Raw genomic sequence first — 10,000 nt, forward strand, 5'->3', positions numbered from 1 at the left:
AATACTGACCACTCCCTATCTCACTCCTGCACTGAAACTTTAGAAGAACTATTACCTCATCCTTCACATATACAGGAGGGCATATTGCCTCAGGCCATCTATACCTGGCGCACAGATGGCAGCTCCTTTTTACATGAAGGGGCTAGAAAAGCTGGTTATGCCACAGTGTCAGACACTGGGGTGGTAGAGGCACAGGTCCTTCTTACTCACATGACCAATCAACAAGCTGAACTAATAGCCCTTACCTGTGCCTTTCAACTGGCACAGGGAAAATCCCTCAACATCTACACAGATTCCAAATATACTTTTCATATCCTTCTGTCTCATGCTGCTATCTGGAAGGAGCGTGGGTTACTTACCACAAAAGGAGGATCAATAACTAATGCAAACCAAATTATGGCCATGCTAAAGGCCTCCCATCGTCCCACAGCTATTGGGATTGTCCACTGTAGATCACACCAGACAGATGACTCTATTGTCTCCAGGGGAAACAACTGAGCTGATGAGGCAGCTAGAGCTGCAGCCCTTAGAGGCCTAGACTTGTCTTATCTTCCCCAGGACATTCTTACACTACAACCTACATCTCCACCTTCTTCACCCCCGACACCCGCCAAACTCTGTCCTGTCTTCACCAACTCCTAACAGCCAAACATTGTCTTCTTTTGTTAAGACCTGCCTACAGCCTACTCCTGAGGACTTAAGCTTCATAAAATCTATCACTGCTTCTTGCAAAATCTGTCAGAAGTTTGACCCCAACTCAAGGTCACAGAACATATTTGCCTTTACCTGGACAGATCCTGACACCCACTTTTCTACCCAACTTACCTGGACTGTTCTACTTTAGAGATTCTGGGAAAGCCCACACCTACTTGGCCAGGCCTTGGCTTCTTACTTATATCTCTCCCTAAATCGAAGATTGTGCTTCACATAGATGACTTCCTTCTCTGTATCCCCTTGATAGATGTTACCTTTGAGTTCATTTTCTGTTAGCCACGTACAGCTGAACATTGGTGCTAAGCTGAGAAAAGAAACATAAATGGAAGAAAATATCTATAACCTCCCACCATTGTGTCTATCTGCCTGTGCATGGGTGTATATGTGCAGAGTGTGTGCGTGTGTGTGTGTGTGTGTGTGTGTGTGTGTGTGTGTGTGTGTGTGTGTGTCTGAGAGGGGAGAGAGAGGGAGGAGGGGAAAGAGGAGAGAGTGTGTGTGTGTATGTGCATCCCTCTACTTTTCCCATTTACATGCACAAACTGTCAATAATTAAAGGCAATGCTTCAATGTGTTGACTAAGAGCCATTAACATCTTCCTGCTCAAGGATGTCACTCCTAAAAATGCCCTTCTTTGTTGCCATTAACATTTCTTCCTCTGATGATTCCTTTTCTTGTGAGCATAAAAAATGATGTTATTGCTTTGTTCTTGTTGCTACCTTGTCTCTCCCATTTTCTTATCCCTCTGATCTGCACACCTGTACTCTATCCTTTACAACAAAGCTGCTAATGTCCAGTTCTCTGTAGACAGGAACTCCGAACCTGTACCCATTCCCTCAATTCTCAGTAGCCAGAGCCAAGTGCTTTTATCAAGAGGACATATTTCCTCTCAAACATGGTTGCTGCGTTCAGTGGTCATTGAGTCCTCACTTTGGTGCAACAACAGCTGAAGCTCTCGCTTTTCTTTGAAGCACTTGTGTCACTGGGCTCCAGGACATCACATGAAGCCAGTTCTCTGTGTGGCTTAGCCCATTGTGGATTGCCCTAGTGCTGTCTGTATTTTGATACTAATTCTGCTTCCCCAAGAATGGCTGCCTGGGAGGAGGAGTGAATCAATTCACATACTCAGGTGGATTCACTTGAATCTTCATTTATTGTAAAATAAAGGCTAGAGCCTGTGATTGGGCAGTGGAAGGGAATGTGGAGCTGAAAAGTTTTGGGGAGAAGGATATAGGGAAGAGAAGAGGATGTGGAAGGAAAATGGAGCAGAAGCATGTGGCCTGGAGAAACCACAAGTTGTAAGGGATCTCATAGCTAAGAAATATAGTAATGTAGTGGTAGATCTGCCCAATCTAGGTGTGCAGCTTGTATTCGTATTAATTGAATTGTGTTTTCTTTGCATGGACTTACTTAAGGTAGGAGATTTTACTGCAACAGCTTATTTTTTGTCAGCTATTTCCTTCTTACTTCTGTGTTCTAAACACTGAGATGCTGTAAGACTTGTTTTTCTGGCTTACTATCCATAGATACTTAAATTGATTATTTACTTAATAACTTTATCCTAATCCTTAGTTTTGAATCCAATGCATATACTCATGAGTCCAAATTTATGTTTATATGGTAAACCTCTCCTTGAATTTTCTTTCAATTTTCATTGTATGTGTCACAATGCATAGATTGTTTGTATCAGTACACTGTGTACATATGGACATTTTTGACAAGGTATATTGTACATAAACATACCCCCCTAAGACCCTACCCATTCCATTCTCGTCCCTCCACCTTCCATTAGCCATTTTGTTCCCCTAGATGGTCTCACTTCTACTTTCATGCCATGTATACATGCATGATTTTATGTAACACTATGAAATCTTTTAATAATAATATAAAGTGGTGGTAAAACAAAAACCAACACATTGAAGTTGGGCATGACAAATAAACATAAAGAAAAAACCTCAAGAAAAGGCACAAGTATCAGAGACACACTCAGTGACACATTCATGAATCCCATAAAAACACTAAACTGGAAGCCATAATACATACCCAAAGGACCTGGCACAGACATGTGCAGGCCCTGTGCATGGTGCCTGAGTTTCTGTGTAACAGTGCAAAATCTTGGTAGTATAAAACTTTAGAAACACAAACAACACAAGAAAATATTATTATTCTTTCTGAGACTGGCTTATTTTTCTTTTTATCTTAAATTGCACTCAATTTCCTGCAAATGACAAAACTTCATTCTTTTATATGATTGAAAAGAACCATTGTGCATATATATCCATTTTCATCACCCATTTCTCTGTTTTTAGATGTGTAGATCCATTCCACAGCATAGCTATTATGAATAGTGCTGCAATAAACTTTGATGTGAATGTATTTTTGTGATACATTGACTTGCAGAGTCATTGGGGTAAATACATAGGGATAATATAGCTGGATCATATGGTAGACTAATTTTTAGTTGTTCCCAGTGGCCTTCATATTGATTGCCATAATAGCTACACTCTGGGTTTCCCACTACAGTGGTCCATTTCTCCATATTTGCCAGCAGTTGCTATTCTTTGTTTTCTTAATTATTCCCACACTGAGATGAGAGATAAATGTAATTTGTTTCATTGTTCATTTCATCTCATTGTTCCATTCATTGATGAGATTGTTTGAGTTCTTGTTCTTCAAATTTTAGTGTTCTTTTTGTCTTCTAGATATTAATCCTCTATCATATGTGTGTGTGTGTGTGTGTGTGTATAACTTATCAGCCTGCTTTCTTATAGAACCTACGATGACCAAGGTCCCAGGGGTTGCTCTTCCCACAATGGGCTGGACCCTCTCACATCAATCCCTAATAATAAAATGCCCTACAGACTTGCCTTCAGGCAGACCTTACAGAGGTGTTTTCTCAGTTGAGGCTCCTTCCACTCTGATAACTCTACCTGTGTCAACTTGATGTAAAATAACCACACACAAAGTCCTTAACTCTCCTGAAGGGTGTTCCTTACTTTTTCATCTAAGTTTTAATTTCTCTCCTAAGTATTTTCAATCCACTGTATCAATGTATAATTTACATTCAATAAAATTCACCAGTTTGAAGTACTCCATTTTATGAGTTCAAAACAACTTAGAATAAAAATTCATATTTTATTTCCCTTTTGTAGTCAATCCATTCTCTGCCTCCATTTTTCTAGAATATTAAATAAATGGAATCTTATGTTACATAATATTTTGATAATGGAATCTTTCACTTACATAATATCATACTAGTTCTTATTACTGAATAGAACTCTGCATAGATGTACAACTTATGCATTCTTTTTGTATTTTCTCTGACTGTTGTGTCAATGTTTTCTATGGTGTCTTCTGTCCCTGAGATTCTCTCTTTTATCTCTTGTATTTTGTTGGTGATGCTTGCATCTACAACTCCTGATTTCTTTCCTAGGTTTTCTATCTCCAGGGTTGTCTCTCTTTCTGATTTCTTTATTGTTTCTATTTCTATTTTTATGTTCTGGATGGTTTTTCTCATTTCCTTCACCTGTTTGATTGTGTTTTCCTATAGTTCTTTAAGGGAGTTTTGTGTTTCCTCTGAAGGGCTTCTCGCTGTTTACCTGTGTTCTCCTGTATTTCTTTGAGGGTGCTATTTATGTCATTCTTAAAGTCCTGTATCATCATCATAAGAAGTGATTTTAGATCTGAATCTTGCTTTTTCATTGTGATGGTATGTCTAGGACTTGCTATGGTGGGAGTATTGGGTTCTAATGATGCCAAGTAACCTTGGTTTGCGTTGCTTATATTCTTACACTTGCCCCGCACCACCTGATTATCTCTAGTGCTACCTGCCTTTGCTAAATCGGACTGGAGCCTGTCCTTCCTGTGATCCTGATGGTGTCAGAACTCCTCAGAGTCAAGCTGTCTCTGTGATCCTGTGATTCTGGGATCCTGTGACCCTGGGCTTGTTTGAGCACCTGGGAGTGGAGCTTCCTCTGGGTGTTGTTGAACTGGCTTTGGAGCTTGCACCCAAGGTCTGCTCAGGGTACTAGCCCAGACAGACCGGAAGCAACCCCAGCCACTGGGCTGGCAGAGTTCCTGTGTGCCTGGTCCCACTGGTCCTAGTTATTCCCAGTGTTGGGATAGATGTGTCCTCCTCACCTCTGATCCTGGGTGTCAATTTATGCATTCTTAGTTGAGGAACATTTGGAATTCTTCTGAGGCTTTTGGACTTTTGTTGTTGTTCTTTTAATAATATTTGTATTAATTCTTTGAGAATTTAATACAGTGTATTTTGATCACCTTTACTCTTATGCCAACTCCTTCCAGAGTTATCATTCCAAGTCTCTTACCACTTTACCCATTCAACTTAAGAGTTTTCTTTTTTTAACTCTGGAGTCCATACATTACCTATCTATTCTTGGCGGTAGACCCTGCTCTGGAAGTGTGGCCACCTTACCTAGGGCCACACCACTAAAGAAAACTGATTCCCCTCTCCCAGCAGCTAACATTTGCCAATAGCTCCTAGCCACTGATGTCCATTCCCCTTCTCCTTACATGATGGAATTCTGTCTACCATGTGCTTCCAAAGTTCTTGAGCATGCTGTCACAATTTCTGTAAGTTCTTATATGCAACTGCACTGTTGTGTCCAGAAAACTCCATTTCCTTGAAGTTATATTCCACCTGTGGCTCTTACGACCTTTCTGCTTCCTCTTCTGGCAAGATCCTGGAGCCACAGAAAAGGGTTCTGCTATGAATGTCCAATGCATACGCCATGAACATTCATGCCATTGATGGACTAACTGGATTTCTTGTCAGGCCAGTTCTTGTCATAGCTTACAAGGTACACAGCAGGGTAAGATCGGTGATTACTTGTTTCCCCAGGTAGCAAGCACACAGAGAAGAGTACTCTTCATCCAGAAGAGTACAAGCTTGATTTCTTCCTATTCTTTGACTCACATGAATGATTTGTTCAGCAACAGAGTCTTACTGTTGAATTCTAAGTGGTAACCAAGAGTAATGCCAATAGACTCTAATGCTTTGTAGTCTACGTGGTCTCATTGGCCAATAAATAAAAATTAAGTAAAGCATTCCTGGTAGTGAGGTTCTTATTTGCTAGAATATGATGTCTACTTGAGATATCTATTAAAAGTTAATAGAGCCAACAAGATGGTTCAGTAAAGACTTGCCACCAAACCTAACAATTTGAGTTTAAATTCTGGGACACAAATGTTCGAACAAACTATCACATTATCTTCTAAGCTTCATCCACATGCTGTGGCTTTCATATACATATATGTATAATAAATTAATTAATTTAAAATATAAAAAGTAGCCACATATCCCTCCTTGGTGGAAATTTCACTCATAATTTTGATTTATTCTTCTTTAAAAACCAATTTTGAACATCTTTTCATATCCTTATTTGTTGTTCATACAATTTATTTAATAAAATGTCTACAAATTTTTTCAAAGCCTGTTTTTGCTACCAGATACTTATCATTTATACTGAACTATAGGTTTTTTATATCATAGACATGTCTACCATCAGATATGTTTTTCCAAAATATTCTACTTTTATAATACTCTATTTTGCAGGACAAATATTCTCCACCTAAATTAATTATTTGATCGTATTTTCCTCTGATTCATTTACTAGGTAATCTCTAATTAATAACAAGGTTACAAAAGTACTGCCTATCGTTTATTCTGTACCAATTAAATTGAAATGAGAAAATTTTAGTTTCAAATTAATAACACATCTCAAATCAAATGTTCCCACTGTTGTGAGTAAAATGCTCCTCTGACTCTCGTTACAAACTCCTGTTCTTTTTCTGCTTCCAGGGACTATAATTGCAGGGACTGGATAGACTGGGATCCAGGAACTGGCATTTTGCAAGCATCCAGGCAGTTCTAAATGTATAATTGAGTCAAAATTCAGTCACCACTTCCAAGTTCAGATTGCTCTCTCTGATCTTTCTGCTTCCCCAACTTCATCTTGGGCATCTTCTAAATCATGGTCAAAAGATGGTATATATAATTGCAAAGCTCAAAATCTGGACACAACCAACCACCAATGAAAGTACCTGAAGAAAAAAAGAGACTTTGGTTTGTTCTGAACATGTATCCTCTTTACCCTCTAACTATTCAATACCCCAACTATTTACACTTATTCAGCACTCTAAGTAATATAAAAGTACTAAAGCAGAGTAGGATGTGAACAGGCTAGTGCAACTACTATACCATTCTATGTACTAGTGCAACTACTACATCATTCTATGTGAGGCCTAGCTGAGCATGTTGGATTTTAGCAGAACCAATGCCCACAAATTCCAAAGATAATTGTGCATTCATGTGAACTAAATTGTAAATATCCTATCCAGCATATATATATATATATATATATATATATATATATATATTAGTTCAAAATGAAAAATGGCGAAATTTTCCTCAAATGAAAACTTGGGAAAATAAATGGGAAAGTGCAACCCTCACCACTATTTTAATGGTGCGTGGGCTCTGAGAACCCTTTTGATTAGGAAACAGTAGCATGGGAAAGCATGGCCGGCCGGGGCTTTTGGTACTTTTCACAGGAATTTGCTGTTTAGTTGTTTCCTTCCTTCCTTTCTTTCTTTCTTTCTTTCTTTCTTTCTTTCCTTCCTTCCTTCCTTCTTTCTTTCTTTCTTTTTCCTTTTTTTTTTCTTTTTTTTTTTTTTTTAACATTTTTTTTTTTGAGACAGGGTTTCTCTGTGTAGCCCTGGCTGTCCTGGAACTCACTCTGTAGACCAGGCAGACCTCCAACTCAGAAATCCATCTGCCTCTGCCTTCCAAGTGCTGGGATTAAAGTCATGTGCCACCTCTGCCCTGCAGGTTGTTTCCTTTCTGGCTTGCTTCTTAAATATTTGAAAACTACTAAGCATACCCTTCATGAATATCAGCCATGGGAGCTTGTATTTTATTTCAAGAGCTCACAGGATGCTTCTTCTTTCTTATGCTGCTCTCTTCCTCAGATAAGCTGTAGAGGTCAAGACTTGAAAGAAGAGATTCATCAATCATGAGAACCATCTTCTAAGAGACTGCAGAGAAACAAATGCCCAAAGATGGACAAAAGGCACAGCAGTTGGCCAGACTAAAACAGTCCTTCTCAAATGGCCTCTTCCCAGTACTCCTGTGTGCAGACATGGCTCTGTGCTATGAAAAGCAAGCAACATGGTGCTTGAATTTTCTGTATTCCTTGTGCCTCTGATACATTCTCATCAGTGGCTGCAATCACTCTCAGTGGTTTTGAAGCCTGATGAAAGGTTGCATGTCCTTATAGGACTGGAACTGAGAACCAAGATTTAACATCTTGCCTGAGTTGCAAGGTGATTAGTGAGATCCTACTGGGACAGAGGACACAAGTCTTGTCTGTGAGGTCCTCTGGTCCCTCCCTTCACTGAGCCTCACTTTACTCCCAGCAGTAGAGAATCAAACTACCAATGAAATATGAACATGTGTGCATCTTCTTTTTAGAAGCACCAGTATTCTGGTTCTCCTCAAATTTCTAGACTTGGAGCAATATATTAGTATCTTCAGTATCTTCTCTGTTTTCCACAGATCACATTCTCATCTTTAAAAAGCAGAACTTTTCTATAGCCATTAAATACCTTAATACTGTTAACCATGACCTGAAACTTATCCTTATTTTTTCAGTATTTTATTAATTTATTTATTTACTTTACGTACCAATCAGCACCCCTTCCCTCCTCTTGACCTAGTCCCTCCCTCTTACCTCCACTCCCCCTATGCCCACCTCCCTTTCTCCTCGGAGAAGGGGAGACCTCTGATGGATATCAACAATTCTGTTGACGAGAGACAAAGCTAAGCAGGTAGGAGAAAGGGATCTAGAGAGAGGCAACAGAGTCAGAGATAGCCCCTGCTCCTGCTGTTAGGAGTCCTGCTTGAAGACCAAGCTGTGCCACTGTTACATAGATAGCCGCTGCTCCTGCTGTTAGAGGTGTCGCAAGCAGGCCAGGCTATACAACTGTTACATATATTACAACAGAGCCTAGGTCTGTCCCATGAATGCTCTCTAGTTGGTGGCTGAACTCTATCCTTTACTCGCCAGTACGGACACACCAGAGAATCCTAAAAGACATTCGTCATTATGATCCATAATTATAGAGCAGCAGGTCCAAAAACCTACATTTGATTTTTCATGATTGGAGGATTTAAAATCTAAGCCAAAAATAATACAAAATAAAAGCCTGAAAACATGTTGTACCAGGAAAATAAATCCTCACAAAAGATGTCAACCTATAATTTAATGAGCTCAAAATTACTCTAATCTTTTTTATCTCCAAATATCCTTCACTATTAAGACTATGAAAGTACATATATGAATCAGAAGTGATTCACATGGGCACCCTGAGAATGTTGGATTTCTACCAGCTTCCTTAACTCTGTAGCTTTATTTTCTTCTCTATTCTTGCATAGAAATGAAAGTAAGGAGAAGTCCAGTATGATTTTTAGAATGTTACTGTTGAGACAGAACTGGTTTTACATGTCTGGCCTCTCCAACAAGTCTCTCAAACAATGACTCTGGAGATACAGTATTCATTTATGTACAGAGCTGTAACAATTATAATATAAAATAATATTTATTGGAGAATAATACAGAGTATTCATGACATATATGTTAAAAATAGTCTTAAACACCGACTGATTCTATTCTCTTGGTACCTTTGGCACCATGTTAAATTGCAATTAATACTACAAAAACACTGACTCTGAAGCCACCAAGACAAGTCCTTAGTTCTCTGGTCTAATGTAACCCCCCTGCCTGAGGGCTGATTCTTCAGATCCCGCCTGCCTCTGAAAACCACACCTCTCTGCCCACCTCTGCTAATTGCCAAGCCTCTCTCCAAGTTCGAGTTACGCTGGAAGTCCCACCACCAGAGACTGAAGAAGGAGCTGCTGATTGGGCCAACATGCTGACGAACTTGGGGGAGAGGTTTTGCCTCACCTATGCTACCTGGTTTCAGTTGTAACAAAGGGATTGAATGAAGGATGGCTGATTAGCACACATCTGTGTTTGGCCAGTTCTTTAGGAACCTTCTGCATGGTTCTGGTACCTAGACACGGCTTTCCAGGTCCCTGACCCCATTCCTAAGTGCCCACTCATATTTGGCTGCTGGCCGGCTATCGAATGGCCCCCTACAATCTAATATATTATTAAACCAGGGGCAGCTATAAAATTCTGAACATTGACTATATTCTAGAAGAAAAGCCAGAGATTTCTACACTATGCTCTACTACAGCAGTTTT

General features: G+C 39.5%; 1 long non-coding RNA gene across 4 annotated transcripts in view; it reads right to left on the reverse strand.

Annotated features, from left to right (window-relative positions):
- LOC116088040 overlaps positions 1-10,000 on the reverse strand; it is a 64,760-nt gene that overhangs the window by 22,339 nt on the left and 32,421 nt on the right. Inside the window, exons 3-4 of one of the 4 annotated variants that reach the window (XR_004117744.1) lie at positions 7,617-7,770; positions 5,079-6,777 (exon numbers count right to left, since the gene is read on the reverse strand). The exons of 2 other annotated variants lie outside the window; for them this stretch is intronic. This is a non-coding gene — a long non-coding RNA (uncharacterized LOC116088040). Of the gene's footprint in view, positions 1-5,078; positions 6,778-7,616; positions 7,771-10,000 lie in introns of those variants that run through there. One more of the 4 variants, XR_004117743.1, reaches the window with a different exon arrangement.

The sequence above is a fragment of the Mastomys coucha genome, unplaced genomic scaffold (genome assembly GCF_008632895.1).
Source record: "Mastomys coucha isolate ucsf_1 unplaced genomic scaffold, UCSF_Mcou_1 pScaffold14, whole genome shotgun sequence".
In the NCBI taxonomy this organism is placed as follows: domain Eukaryota; kingdom Metazoa; phylum Chordata; class Mammalia; order Rodentia; family Muridae; genus Mastomys; species Mastomys coucha.